Below are 16,272 nucleotides of genomic sequence, written 5' to 3'. Positions count from 1 at the left end.
TTGCCACTAACGTTGTCTCTAAGTCCTTCGCACACGTTATTGAGACTTAACATTCCCAATAACTTTGAAAAGCCCCCTTTGTTCCCACGTTAGAGCCCACGTTAACTTAGTTAACGTGGCTCTTTAACGTGGGCTTGCCATCCTTCGAGAACGTTAGTGACACTCAACATTGTCACTAACGTTCCAAGGTGCCCCTATGTCTCATGTTAGAGTCCACATTAACTCGGTTAACGTGGCTTCTAACGTGGCCATGCTTAGCCATCCCCAACGTTAGTGACAATGTTGGGTGTCACTAACGTTAGCTCATCATTCACTCATCAACATTAGCTTCCACGTTAACTAAGTTAACGTGGGAGTTAACGTGGCTCTTAGTGGCTTGTGTGGCTCCTTCCAACGTTTGTGACAATGTTGAGTGTCACTAACGTTGGCCATCATCCTCTTTTTCACACGTTAGCCTCCTTGTTAACTAAGTTAACGTGGAAGTTAACGTGGCTCCTTGGGGGGTTATGTGGTTGCTTCCAACGTTAGTGACAATGTTGGGTGTCACTAACGTTGTCGACCACTCTTGCTTCTTACGTTAGCTCCCACGTTAACCAAGTTAACGTGGGGGTTAACGTGGTATGTTTCTCCTTAGGCCAACGTTAGTGACAATGTTGAATGTCGCTAACGCTGGCGTTTCTTCCCCCTTTTAACGTTAGAGGTCACGTTAACTAAGTTAACGTGGACTCTAACGTGGCCACTTGTGAGCATTTGCCAACGTTAGTGACAATGTTAAGTGTCACTAACGTTGGCTCAACTTCCCCTCTCCACGTTAGAGTTCACGTTAACTTAGTTAACGTGACTCTTAACATGGTCAATGATGGCTTCGAGAGCGTTATTGGCAATCACTTTTCTCATTAACTTTGCAAGTTACCTCCCATTCCTTGCTTTCTTTGGTCCTGAAATCAAGCAATAGAGTGCATTAAAGTTCTAGTACAAGTCACGGGTAATGCAGCATACAATTTGACACTAAACTCATGCAAAATCCTCATGAAATAATGTAAAATGCACAATGTATGCTTGAATCAAGGTGTAAGTGAATATCTACCCAAAACTAGCTTATTTCTTAAGAGAATGCATGAAACTAACCTAAAAACAGTAAAGAAAAGGTCAGTGAAACTAGCCAAGATGCCCTGGCATCAGTTGACAACGGTGATCCACCAACACACAGCTTGCCATAGGAGGAAAGCTAATGACAGGGGGAAAGCAGAGATTCAGAAGACAAAGCATCTCCAAAACTCCAACATATTCTCCATTACTGCATAACAAGTATTTATTTCATGCTCTCTTATTTTTCGCAATTCAAACTAATAATCATAATTGATTTCCTGACTAAGATTTACAAGATAACCATAGATTACTTCAAGCCAACAATCTCCGTGGGATCGACCCTTACTCACGTAAGGTATTACTTGGACGACCCAGTGCACTTGCCGGTTAGTTGTGCGGAGTTGTGAAAAGTGTGAATCACAATTTCGTGCACCACTTACTTTATTCTGCTTCCTCTGTTTAACGTATGTATTTAAAACTTATGTAAATTTCGGTATGATTAGTTAGCCTGCCCCAAGTATAGGTTCATTAAGTCTATACTGAAACAGTTTAACTTTTCATATAATACCTAACGCTATTTGCAATTCAAGGACTAACTATGTTGCCTTAGTTCGTTCACTAGTCTCTGTCTGTTTTTCTGTCATTAAAACTTTACAGACTTTATCTTCGATTTTTATCTTTTCTTCAACTTTTTATCTTTTATTTATCTTTTCCTCACTAATATGTTTTTACCACTCCCTATGTGTTTTATGAAGGTAATTATGAGATTCTGCGCTTAAAGTTGTCTTTCTAAAACTTTTACAGAAAACTGCCTTTTCCGCATTATTTTATTATTTTTATTAAATATTATTATTTAATATTTTATTATTTATTTATTATTTTATCATTAATTTTCGAAAATTACCTTACCTTTTACTTTTAACTTTTAAAACTCACTTTTTACCACCCATAACTTTTAATATTTCTACTTTTACCACCCTAACTTTCAGAAATTATCAAATAACCCCTTAAACACCAAAAATTTTACTTCCTTGCCCTTTTAAGGATCTAAAGTCTATTCTTCATTGTTCTTCATCACACTCAAAGTGTTCTTCATGTTCTTCATAAATTCTTCAGATTCTTTCTCTGTTTTTATCCGTTTTTCAGTCTTTTCAGCAACCGATTTTTACCATAATTCATAATAAATTAGCAGCCACTAAAACCCCATCTTTTATACATGATTTCAACACGAATTGAACCTCAATTTAAGCTTAGGGTTTAGTTTTTCCAGCTGCCCCAAGAACATGAACTTTAAAGCTTGAATTTCATCAAATTTCATCAAAATTTCACCAAATTTTCACCAAGAATCAATCATATATGCAACCAATTTTTAGCATAGCCAAATCATACAACATTCACACAACTCAAACACAAATAATCAAGATTAATTTCGTGACACCCTACCTAGTTTTGCTGCTCCTAATTCAGTTAGACTTTCAGGTGGTCCTTTAGCACTTTTTCCTCCTAAATCACATCAAGGACAACTTTAAATCCAAAAACCCTCAACTAACCAAATCTCACTCAGCATGTTAGGAAGTGATTTCTAACCTTAGACTTGCTAGAAGTTCACGTTTCTTGGCCCTCAAGTCAAGTTAAGCATGATTCCTAAGGTAGAACATCAAGAAAACACATGTTTAAGCATGTTTCCTTGAAACCGAATCAAAAGAGAGATGGTGCAGCCAACTCACCTTAATTCCAGCCTTGATAAGTCATATGATCATGTAGAGAAAGAAGAGAGGATCATTTTGGTTGGATTGGAATTTTGATTTGAGTTTTAGTTCAGCAGAAATCAAGCTTTGAAGATTTAGAACTAAGAACATTTCTCTCTTTTTCTCTCTTCCTATTCTCGTCCACAAGGTGAAAATTAGCCAGCCTTGGGGGTTTTGGGGGTGTAGGGTGAGTTGTGATTGGTTGGCTTGGAGGTGGATTAAAATAATATTAAAATATCTCAAGTGTATAACTACTAAAACTAGATGTATCGGAACACTTGCAAAAATATCTCTAAAAATTATTTTCTGAGCTACTAGCATAAATGACACTAGTAACATATTTATTATGAGAATAAGACATGTATAATGAGGCCTTAGCATTGCTAAAGTCATCAGAGAGTGCTAGTGCTAAGCTGCACCAGTAAACTATGAACCTGGTTAAACCGATTTTCTGTTTTTAACTAAAACTGACCAGGTAACCTTATAACATCATTCAAGAAGCTTCTAATACGAATATAATCATAATATCATCCTATTATCTCTCTTCTCTCATAAATCGATTCCGGTTTGTCAAACTGAGACTATTTACAAAAAACCGAATCAAAACTCCTAACCGGCGTTATCGAGCTTGCCTCAGAAAAAGTTCTAACTTAAAGATAACATAATGACAATGAGGATTGAGATACTTGATGATATATCAAAGGTTTTTCCCTTACTGATCTTCCGGAGTTCTCTGTACTTTCAGAAAAGATCTCGCGTACTCGAAAATCGGGGTTGTTACATTCTACCCTCCTAAAAGAAAATTTTGCCCTCAAAATTTCAGTTACCTGAGAATAGATGCGGGTAATCAGCTTTCATCTTATCTTCCAGTTCCCAATTTTGCTCTTCTTCTCCTCTTTGTCCCCAACCTACTTTGACTAAGCGAACAGTCTTGCCTCTCAATTACTTATCACTTCTTTCTACGATCTGAACTGGTGATGCTTGATATGTCAAATCATTTCGTAACTGTACTGTCTCTGGTTGTAAAATGTGACTCTCGTCGGAGATATATTTCTTAAGTTGCGAGACATGAAAAACATCATGAAGGTTTGACAGATATGGAGGAAGGGCTACTTGATAAGCTACTAGACTGACTCTTAAGTATTTGGAAAGGTCCTATGTATCGAGGGTTAAGCTTTTTAGTCTTAAGGGCTCTACCTATTCCAATAGTCGGGGTTACTTTAAGAAAAACATGGTCTCCCTCACTAAACTCTAAGGGTCTACGTCTATTATTGGCATAGCTCTTTTGATGGCTTTGTGCTGTCTAGATCTTCTGACGGATTCCCTTTATCTTCTCAGTAGTTTCTTGCACTAAGTCTGGACCTAAGACACTAGCTTCTCCGTCGTCATTCCAACATAATGGTGTCTGACATCTCCTTCCGTAGAGAGCTTCATATGGTGCCATCCCGATACTTTGTTGGTAACTGTTGTTGTAGACAAACTCGACCAACGGTAAATATTTATCCCAACTGCCTTGGTTATCCATCACACAAGATCTTAGCATGTCTTCTAATGTCTGGATTGTTCGCTCTAATTGTCCATCTGTTTGAGGGTGGTATGCTGTGCTCATGTGCAATTCTGTTCCCACCGCTTTCTGGAAAGCTCCCCAGAATCTGGAAGTAAACCTCGGATCTCGATCTGAAACAATTGACGAAGGTATCCCGTGCAATCGTATGATTTCTTGAATATATATCCGTGCCAGCCTTTCTAAAGTATAATCAAATCGAATCGGAAGGAAGTCGCTGATTTTGTCAACCTGTCCACAATTACCCAAATTGCATCGTGTCCTGTTGAGGTCCTTGGCAATCCCGTGACAAAATCCATAGTGATCTGCTCCCATTTCCATTGTGGTATTTCTAAGGGTTGCAGGGTTCCTGACGGCTTCTGATGTTCCACCTTCACTCTTTGGCAGGTTAAACATTTTGAGACATAATCAGCTACCTCTTTCTTTAAGCCCGGCAACCAGAATATTTGTTTCAAATCTTGATACATCTTTGTCACTCCAGGATGCATAGAAAATCTACTTTGATGGGCTTCTGCAAGAATCTTTTGCCGCAAATCTCCAGAGCTAGGTACACAAATTCTGTCCTTGTATCTCCAGAGACTGCTACGATCTAGTCTTACAGCTTATGGTTTTTCTACTTTCATCCGTCTCAGCATTGTCATCATTTCTGAGTCCCGTGCTTGTGCTTGCTGAATCCTAATCTTAAAATCTGGTGTTATATGCAACTGTGCCAAACAGACTCCACTTAACGTCTCAGTCATAGCTAACTTAAGGTCCTCAAATTTCGCAAGTAGCTTCTCTTCCTTTATCATCATCCAAGAGATACTCAAATTCTTCCTGCTCAAGGCGTCTACCACCACGTTCGCTTTTCCTGGGTGATAACTTAACTTAAAATCATAGTCCTTCAGGAACTCCATCCACCTTCGCTGTCGCATATTAAGATCCTTCTGGTCAAAGATATACTTTAAACTTTTGTAGTCAGAGAAAACTTCTAGTTAAGCGCCATTAGAATAGTGCCTCCAGATCTTCAGAGCAAACACTACTGCAGCCAATTCCAAGTCATGCGTCGGATAATTTTGTTCATGAGGTCTCAGCTACCGGGAAGCATAAGCCACCATATTTTCGTCTTGCATCAGCACACAACCAAGTCTTTTATGAGAGGCATCACGGTATACTTCAAAAGGTTTCTGCGGATCGGGTAGTACTAGTACAGGTGCAGTTGTTAGCTTTTCCTTAAGCATCTTGAAGCTTCTATCACACTCAGCCGTCCAGATAAATGGAACTTCCTTTCGTGTAAGGTAAGTCAAAGGTAAGGTTATCTGTGAAAATCCTTTGATGAACCTCCGGTAATAGCCAGCAACTCCAAGAAAACTCCGAACTTCTGTAACAGTCGTAGGTGGTTCCCATTGCACTACTGCTTCAATTTTTGAAGGATCCACTGCAATTCCTCCCTGTGATATAACATGTCCCAAAAATGCTACCTTCTCTGTCCAGAATTTGCATTTTGATAGTTTAGCATATAATTTTCGAGTCCTCAGTATCTGCAATACAGTCCTTAGATGCTCTTCATGCTCTCTTTCTGTCTTCGAATAGATGAGAATATCATCTATGAAAACTACTACGAACTGATCAAGGTACGGACGGAAAATACGATTCATGTAATCCATGAAAATCGCAGGAGCATTAGTTAGTCCAAATGACATAACCGTATACTCATAGTGACCATATCGAGTTCTAAATGCAGTCTTTGGTATATCTGACTCTTTCACTCGAATCTGGTGGTAGCCCGATCGCAAATCAATCTTCGAGAACACAGTTGCACCTTTCAACTGATCCATCAAATCATCTATCCGTGGAAGTGGATACTTGTTCTTGATAGTGACTTTATTTAGCTGTCGATAATCTACGCAGAGTCTCATTCCACCATCCTTCTTCTTTACTAGCAACACCGGAGCTCCCTAAGGTGATGCACTGGGACGAATAAATTTCTTTCCAAGTAGCTCATCCAACTGCTTCTTTAATTCCGCAAGTTCCAGTGGTGACATCCGGTACGGTGCTATGGAAATCAGTCCGGTTTCAGGTACTAGTTCAGTGCTGAATTCTATCTCTCGCTGAGGAGGAAACTCAGGTATATCATCCAGGAAAACATCAGGAAATTCCTTCACCACTCGAATTTGTTCAAAGCTTAGTTTACTGTCACTCGAGCTCGCCGCTAACAGAACGTACCCCTCACAATCACTCCCGTCTAATGTAACTCTTACAGAATTCAGATATAAAGTATGAGACAGAAATGGTTTAATATCTAAATTATCCGATGGAATAACAGCAGTTCTTTCATAGCAATCAAGGAAAACATGATACTTGGACAACCAATCTAATCCTAGAATAACTTCTAAACCACATAGAGGAAAACAGATTAGATCATGTATAAAAGTTCTATTCCTAATAGTGAATGGTACTTGCAGGCACACTAAACTAGTCAAAGCATTTTGGGATGCAGGGGTATGGACAATTAAATCAAAGTTCAACTCAGAGAAATCTAGTCCCAACTCACGAGCAACAGTTAAAGAGATAAAGGAATGCGATGCACCCGAATCATACAGTACAGTTAGAAATCGATTCTTGACGTAACACTGACCTTGGATCAGGGCGTCTGATTGCATAGCATCATTAGCAGTCATAGCAAACACTCGGCCTTGTTGCTGGGTTCGTATTGGATTTCTAGCAAATTTTCTTGGGTAGATCCTAGATTTGTGTCCAGATTCCTCACAAGTAAAATAAGCGTTCGTTCCTTAGAGCATCCAAATCTGACATAACCATAACCATGGAGATCATAACAGCTATGAGGATAGCTGTGCCTCGCATTGATTCGTCATTCGAAACTCGATTAAACTTTGTCTATTCGCAGTCATTATGGTCCTATCCACACCAAACAATCAACATTAAGGTGATCAGTCTTAATATTTCAAGTTAGGCACGAACATTCCCAAAATGAGCACTCATAGACATTCATGCCAAATGTATCTTGAAGATACCCTAACAACATGAGACACACAAGCAGAGTATGCAATGAAGCATAGTCAGTCCACTTCCCAGGCTCTATTGGGAACGAACTGCTCTGATACCAAATTGTAACGACCCAACTCCCAGTATGCCATGGTCATACAAGAAGCTAAGTGTTACCAACTTGTTCTTCCTAATTATTAACTATTACTTAATATATGAGCCTTTTCTTTGTTAGAACGTTGCCAATTTTACGAGTAACTTTTTTTTTGTTGCGGATGTTCAGGTAAAATAAACAAGCATACATTGAGTGTAATAGAAAAGCGGCATAAAGAAACACAGAAATACAGCTGATATTATACATCATGTATACTATAACAAAACATATAGCGTTCACAAAAGATTAACTCAGTTTACATCCTTGTCATCCGACGTAGCTAATATATAAATGACACTCCCAGGGCCTGGCCTATACAAAAAGCCGCTAAACTGGCGCCCAGGCTAGCCTAACCACTATATAGCTCCTAGCTCTCGGGTGTAGTAACACAAGTGAGAGACTAACTATCAAATAATGTTAGTCTAGAGTGTCATCAAAAGAATGCCCCTACGGCTGTCAAGCTATATCTACACGTGGCCGTTTGGAGAATCGTCGTGAGGCTTGTCCATCTCCTCATCCTGCTCTATCTCTATCTCAAGACCCTCCTCTTCCTCATCATCTGCAGCTAAAACTATACCATCAGATCTACCAGAAACACTGCTGTCACTATGTACAAACCATTCGCGAGCACAGGTCCGTTCGCGTTTATAGGAGCCACTCCACCGTCCGGTAGTGCCGGCTCATCAGGCTGTGGAAAGTCAGGGATCGGCTCAGGGGAAAATCCCACTCTGGTGGTATCACAGGTACGTAGTCACCAGCTAACTCAAGCTCATCAGGAATGATAGGCTCAGGTACCGCCTCATTCAAAGGTTGAGCTGGTATAGGGGGTTTGGGACCATCAGGAAAAGGATGTACAGGTGCGTCAGGATGTAACCAGGATAAGGGAAAGTCGTAAGGAGCATCGGGATCAAAATGCGGGCTAGACAAAGGATGTTGAAAGGCTCGATTAGGTAACACATATCGTCTAATACGAGGCTTCAATCCCATGACGAAGTAATTGTGATGTACCGGATCCTTGTAGACGTAAGGGTCCTCGAACTCATAGAATATCATGCCCGTCTCCATCTGAGGGGGAGGAAGGGAGAGAAGGGGTAAGAACTGCGGAGTCCTTAGTAGGGTCGGGATTATTAGTTACATTCATTTATTCGATCTCGATTAGTAGATGGGTAATAGAATACAGTAAAGTAGTGAACAAAAGTTAAAAATAGATAGAAAAACAAAGAACAGAACACAAGTAGGAGAATACAAGAAGATAAAGCACAGACATAGCACTCAAGCAAACAAATATAAAGAAATAGATCACACACAAGTAGGAATGCAACAGAGAATAATGCGCAGATAAGAATGATGCATGTCTAGTCCTAGTGCAGGTAATGAGCTCATTTGTCGGTTTCTACCCGCTCCCGACGTAACCCAGCATTACCAGCCGGATATGGCTTTCCTGTTGGCAATACCCCTGTGTACAGGAAATAACACCTCTGCCACCACAGGGTCCACTGCACGCAGGAAATAACACATCTGCCACTGTAGGGATGTATACCAAAACACCTTCTGTATACAGGAAATAACTCCTCTGCCACTACAGAAATGGAACAGGTGGTCACGGTACTCTGTAGCAGGAAATAACCCCTCTGCCTTACGGAAATAAAATATGGATCTGTACCGCAGGAAAGCGTTTCTCAGTGGTCGCACCATTATCTATCTGACTGCCACAATGCAGCAGATGAACATATAGATATCTCTGAGGTTGCCTAAATGCAACAAATGACCTCTCAATAGGTCCTCTGCTCTTTATCATATTACTCTTTTCGCTTTGTCTCTTTATTCTGCTCTGTTTGTTCTTTTCTCTGCGCTTCCTTACTTTATTCTGCTTCCTCTGTTTAACGTATGTATTTAAAGCTTATGTAAATTTCGGTATGATTAGTTAGCCTGCCCCAAGTATATGTTCATTAAGTCTATACTAAAACAGTTTAACTTTTCATATAATACCTAACCCTATTTGCAATTCAAGGACTAACTATGTTGCCCTAGTTCGTTCACTAGTCTCTGTCTGTTTTTCTGTCATTAAAACTTTACAGACTTTTTCTTCGATTTTTATCTTTTCTTCAACTTTTTATCTTTTATTTATCTTTGCCTCACTAATATGTTTTTACCACTTCCTAAGTGTTTTATGAAGGTAATTATGAGATTCTGCGCATAAAGTTGTCTTTCTAAAGCTTTTACAGAAAATTGCCTTTTCCGCATTATTTTATTATTTTTAATTAAATATTATTATTTAATATTTTATTATTTATTTATTATTTTATCATTAATTTTCGAAAATTACCTTACCTTTTACTTTTAACTTTTAAAATTCACTTTTTACCACCCGTAACTTTTAATATTTCTACTTTTACCACCCTAACTTTCAGAAATTACCAAATAACCCCTTAAACACCAAAAATTTTACTTCCTTGCCCTTTTAAGGATCTAAAGCCTGTTCTTCATTGTTCTTCATCACACTCAAAGTGTTCTTCATGTTCTTCATAAATTCTTCAGATTCTTTCTCTGTTTTTACCCGTTTTTCAGTCTTTTCAGCAACCGATTTTTACCATAATTCATAATAAATTAGTAGCCACTAAAACCCCATCTTTTCTACATGATTTCAACACAAATTCAACCTCAATTTAAGCTTAGGGTTTCGTTTTTCCAGCTGCCCTAAGAACATGAACTTTAAAGCTAGAATTTCATCAAATTTCATAAAATTTCACCAAATTTTCACCAAGAATCAACCATATATGCAACCAATTTTTAGCACAGCCAAATCATACAACATTCACACAACTCAAACTCAAATAATCAAGATTAATTTCGTGACACCCTACCTGGTTTTGCTGCTCCTAATTCAGTTAGACTTTCAGGTGGTCCTTTAGCACTTTTTCCTCCTAAATCACATCAAGGACAATTTAAAATCAAAAACCCTCAACTAACCAAATCTCACTCAGCATGTTAGGAAGTGATTTCTAACCTTAGACTTGCTGTAAGTTCACGTTGCTTGGCCCTCAAGTCAAGTTAAGCATGATTCCTAAGGTTGAACATCAAGAAAACACATGTTTAAGCATGTTTCCTTGAAACCGAATCAAAAGAGAGATGGTGCAGCCAACTCACCTTAATTCCAGCCTTGATAAGTCATATGATCATGTAGAGAAAGAAGAGAGGATCATTTTGGTTGGATTGAATTTTTGATTTGAGTTTTAGTTCAGCAGAAATCAAGCTTTGAAGATTTGGAACTAAGAACTTTTCTCTCTTTTTCTCTCTTCCTATTTTCGGCCACAAGGTGAAAATGAGCCAGCCTTGGGGGTCTTTGGGGTGTAGGGTGAGTTGTGATCGGTTGGCTTGGAGGTGGATTAAAATAATATTAAAATATCTCAGGTGTATAACTACTAAAACTATATGTATCGGAACACTTGCAAAAATATCTCTAAAAATTATTTTCTGAGCTACTAGCATAAATAACACTAGTAATATATTTATTATGAGAATAAGACATGTATAATGAGTCCTTAGCATTGCTAAAATCATCAGAGAGTGCTAGTGCTAAGCTGCACCAGTAAACTGTGAACCCGGTTAAACCGATTTTCTGTTTTTAACTAAAACTGACCAGGTAACCTTATAATATCATTCAAGAAGATTTTAATACTAATATAATGATAATATCATTCTATTATCTCTCTTCTCTCATAAATCGAGTCTGGTTTGTCAAACTGAGACTATTTAGGAAAAACCGAATCAAAACTCCTAACCGATACGGTTCAAAAACTAGGTTCTTCGTGACCGCGTTATCGAGCTTGCCTCGGAAAAGGTTCTAACTTAAAGATAACATAATGACAATGAGGATTGAGATACTTGATGATATATCAAAGGTTTTCCCCTTACTAATCTTTCGGAGTTCTCCTTACTTTCAGAAAAGATCTCGCGTACTCGAAAATCGGGGTTGTTACACACTTGTTCTTCAACCTGAGGAAGGTGATGATCCGTGACACTCTTCATCATTCTCACCTATGAACACGTGCCTGACAACCACTTCCGTTCTACTTTCAATAGCTTAAGTGCATATCTCTTAGCCTCCTGGTTCATGACGCATGAGTGCCTTGCCTGACAACCGAGCTCTCCATTCCATGAGATCAGAGTCTTCGTGGTATAGGCTAGAATTATTGGCGGCCATTCTTGAGATCTGGAAAGTCTAAACATTGTCTGTGGTATTCCAAGTAGGATTCGGGAAGGGATGGTTGTGACGAGCTTCAAACTCGCGAGTGCTGGGCGTAGTGACAGACGCAAAAGGATTACTGAATCCTATTCCAATATGATCGAGAACCGACAGATGAACAGCCGTGCGGGGACAGCGCATTTTGGACCATTTTTACTCTGAGGATGGGATGTAGCCATTGAAGACAATGATGCCCTACATAACGCTTGCCATGGAAAGGAGTAGGAATGATTGGATGAAGACAGCAGGAAAGTAGAGGTTTAGGAGGAACAAAAGCATCTCTATACGCTTATCTGAAATTCTCACCAATGAATTACATAAGTATTTCTATCCTATTTTACGTTTTTTTTATCTTTTAATTATTAAAACTCAATAACCATTTGAATCCGCCTGACTGAGATTTACAAGGTGACCATAGCTTGCTTCAAGCCGACAATATCCATGGGATTGACCCTTACTCACGTAAGGTTTATTACTTGGACGACTCAGTGCGCTTGCTGGTTAGTTGTGCGAAGTTGTGACAAAGAACTAAGATTATGAACGTGCATACCAAGTTTTTGGCGCCGTTACCAAGGAATTAACGATCACAATTTCTGCGCACCAAAAGCTTTCGATCTTAATCCAATTGGTTAGTTGTCTTGGAAAAGAAACTCTCCATAATTAGATCTTCTCTGAGCTTTAGAAAAGGGATGAGGAGATCATGCTAGAATTGCTTTCTCATGTTGGACCAAATTGGGGTTTGGATGGATATAGTGACATATAATTCTACCAATACTTTGATTTGGAAATACATGTGGTATAATCAGTGACCTTACTTCATCTCTTCTCTTGAGCAATTAAATCAAGGAATTAGGCAATTGTTCAAGCTTAGAGAGATTGGGTTGCCAAGGAATTGGGATCCAATCACTTAAGATTGCCAAGGAGATCAATGAATGCATTGATTGAGGAAGAGATGAGAATGAACTTGATCCGGAGAATGCAACATCTCCTAAGCCCAATGAATCTCTCATTTCTGATCTTACCTATTCTCTTTATTTTCTGCTATTTACTTTTCTGCTCATCTCCCCAAATCCCAATTTAAGATTCTGCAATTTACTTTATGCCATTTACATTCCGCCATTTATTTCCAGCACTTACATTTTTTGTTATTTACTTTCCCGCCATTTAACTTTCTGTAATTACTCAACTCAAATTCTGCTAAGCTCAACTAGAATATTTCTCTAATTAAAGTTGCTTGACCAATCAATCCCTGTGGGATTTGACCTCACTCTAGTGTGAGTTTTTACTTGATGACAATTCAGTATACTTGTCGAAGGGAAATTTGTTGAGAGACAAGTTTCCGTGCATCAAGTGATGTGCGGAAAACGATCCGACACAAAACTTACCGGCAAGTGCACCGGGTCGCATCAAGTAATAAAAACTCATGGGAGTGAGTTCGATCCCACAGGGATTGAAGGATTGAGCAATTTTAGTTTAGTGGTTGATTTAGTCAAGCGAATCAAGATTTGGTTGAGTGATTTGTGATTTGCAGAATTTAGATTGCATGGAAAGTAAAGGGAATGGGTAAATTGCATTGAATTTAAAGAGAACTGAAATTTAAAGTGCTGAATCTTAAAGAACAAGAAATTAAATGGCAGAAACTTAGAACGCAAGAAATGTAAATTTGCAGAATCTTAAAGTGCAAGAAATGTAAATGGCTTGAATTGTAAAGGGAATTGGGAATTGGATTTGCAGAAATTAAGCAAGGAAAAGTAAAATTGCAACAAGTAGAGAAGTAAAGGATGACTTGAATTGAACAGGATCTTAAAACAGAAATGTAAATGAGCTTGAAAGCAGTAAACAGAGAATTGAAAATGGGAAATCCGGATCTCAGGACCCAAGAGACTAGATAACCAAGTCTAGATCTCAATGCCTTCCTAGATCCAACAAGAACAATTGCAAAGGAAACGAAGAATTGTAAATTGTAAATTGCAGAGAAAGTAGAAGACAGAAGCAATTAACCGAAACTGAAATTCAATTAAGCAGAGAATTAAACAAGATCCCAAGGTGAGATTGAAACAGATTTCCTTCAATTCTCCAACCCAAGATCCAAGACAATTGTAATTGAAATTGAAAGCAAGAAAACTAAGAGGAAGGGAATTCAATTCTCCTTCCCCGAGACTTAAAAATTAAAATTCACTCAACACCAAAGGCTCTCCGAAAACTCTCTCTGAAAACTAAAAGGGAAAGCTCTCCTCCAAAACTAAAAGGGAAGCTCCCCGAAAAACTTAAATCCTATGCTATTTATACACTTTCTTCAAATGGTCTTCAAGCCTTCAATTGGGCCTTTGCTCTTGATGGAATTGGGTTGATAGAGGCCTTGGTTGATTGCTCTTGGAGTTTGGAGAAGAACCGAATTGAACCGGGTTTGGAATCATGAAAGCTTGAGTAAAAGTTTGAGTAAAAGTTTGAGGCAAACTTTTACTCAAACTTTTCACATCAGCCACCCTATTTTGCTGATACCAATGTTTGGGCAAAAGTTTGGGGTCAAACTTTTGCTCAAACATTGGCCTCCCCTTGCACACTCATGGCGCCAACGTTTGCCAAAAAGTTAGAGGCAAACGTTGGCGCAAACTTTTGCTCTCCAAGGTGTGTTATTCATGCGCCAACGTTTGCCAAAAAGTTTGAGGCAAACGTTGGCGCAAACTTTTGCTCTCCAGGGTGTTGATTTGTGATGCTAAAAGTTTGCCAAAAAGTTTGAGGCAAACTTTTGCTCCAGCTTTTTGCCCAAAAGTTTGCACAAAAGTTTGAGGCAAACTTTTGCTCCAGCTTTTTGCCCAAAAGTTTGCCCAAAAGTTTGAGGCAAACTTTTGGTCAAGCTTTTTGCTCCATGGTTCGTTTTCAATTAATCCAAAAGTTTGAGCTAAAGTTTGAGGCAAACTTTTGCTCAAACTTTTTGTCCTCTCTTCCTCCTAGCCATTCCTTCTTGCTTCAACCTTTCTCTAAGCTTTCTTCACCTATCATTAATCAACCAAACACATCAAAGCTATGCTCAAAATCATGAGATATTCATTCTTTCATAATATGTGACAATTATAGCATAAAACCTCATGAAATTGCATTAATTCATCTATGGTTGATTAAATCAAAGGAAGCATGAAAATCTACCCAATTGGCTTGCTTTTGACTCAAGAAAGTGCATAATTCAATTGAAAACAAAAGAAAAAGGCTAGTGAAACTAGGCTAAGATGACTTGTCATCACAACACCAAACTTAAAGCTTGCTTGTCCCCAAGCAAGAAATGATTTATTGAGAAGAAAGAATGAAATGGAAGAGGATGTTCATGCTAGTAGAGTGTTATTGGTAGTTCATGGGGTTTTATGTGGATATGTAAACACTCACCTCTTATTGACTCTTAAGCCTAGAAAGTCTCCTTCAAGCTTCAAGTAACATACTGCTATGACCTCTCATTATTTCTTTATCCTTGGCTATTATTTTATTCATAAGCTTTATTTGAGTGTCATGTGTAGCAAGTTCATTTTCTTTTCTTTATACTTGACACATTATTCACTATAGACACTTGGCTCACATTCCTTCTTAAAACATTGATGCCCAGCACCTCTTTGGGCTACTAAATGCCTTGTAGTTAGGTTGCTCTTGATAGTGGACTTTCAGCTGATGATCCCGGGTTAGTTAACCCAAGTCACCGAGTGTTGATGCACTCCAAAGAACTTAGTAGTCCAAGCAGATCCTAATACAAAGACACCACAGGCATATATTCTAAGGTTCAAGCTATTGCTGTCCAGCTATGTTTCTTTTTGTTTTCTTTTGTTCTGCCACTCTTTGGCTATTTCTTTTTCTCCCCTTTTTTCTTTCTTTTTGTTTTTCTTTCTAACCAAGGATTTTTATTTGATTGAGATTCATAGACAGTAGGCCACTTTCTACTTAGAGGGAGACATCCTAGTTCTCTTATTCACTAAAAGCGAGCTATCATACAATCACACATACATACCACCACTTACTTTTATTGTACTTCTGTCTAACAGAGAACTATCTCACTTCACATTCAAACATTTCTTTTATTGAATTGAAAATGCAGGGGACAAAACATGCTTTTTGTTCAGTGAAAGTAAACACACAAGCACACACATAGACTAGCTTACTTATTTTAAGAGTGATTCTACTTGTATTAGATGAACACTTTAACAAAACACAAGTCAAAACATTTTTCAACATCAAGAGTTAAGTGTAAATACAACCTATTGGTTTGCAGTTCCTTTGTCCTTCCTTCTGTTGTGCCCTTTTGAGTTATGATGCATAGTGTCTTCAAATGGTGGTGAATTCCCTGCACAATTCTCAAGAGTTGCTTGCTTCTCAAGCCCTTAGATGACCAGTTAGTATGCATGAATTGAGTGTGGCTTGTGGATTTAATTTGGTGTGGGAACACCAAACTTAATTTCTTGCCACTTCTCTAGATACAGCAGGTTAACTCTAGGCAGAATCTTGT

The sequence above is a fragment of the Arachis ipaensis genome, chromosome B4, assembly GCF_059453495.1.
Source record: "Arachis ipaensis isolate K30076 ecotype BB chromosome B4, ASM5945349v1, whole genome shotgun sequence".
NCBI lineage: Eukaryota > Viridiplantae > Streptophyta > Magnoliopsida > Fabales > Fabaceae > Arachis > Arachis ipaensis.
This window is presented reverse-complemented; position numbering follows the sequence as displayed.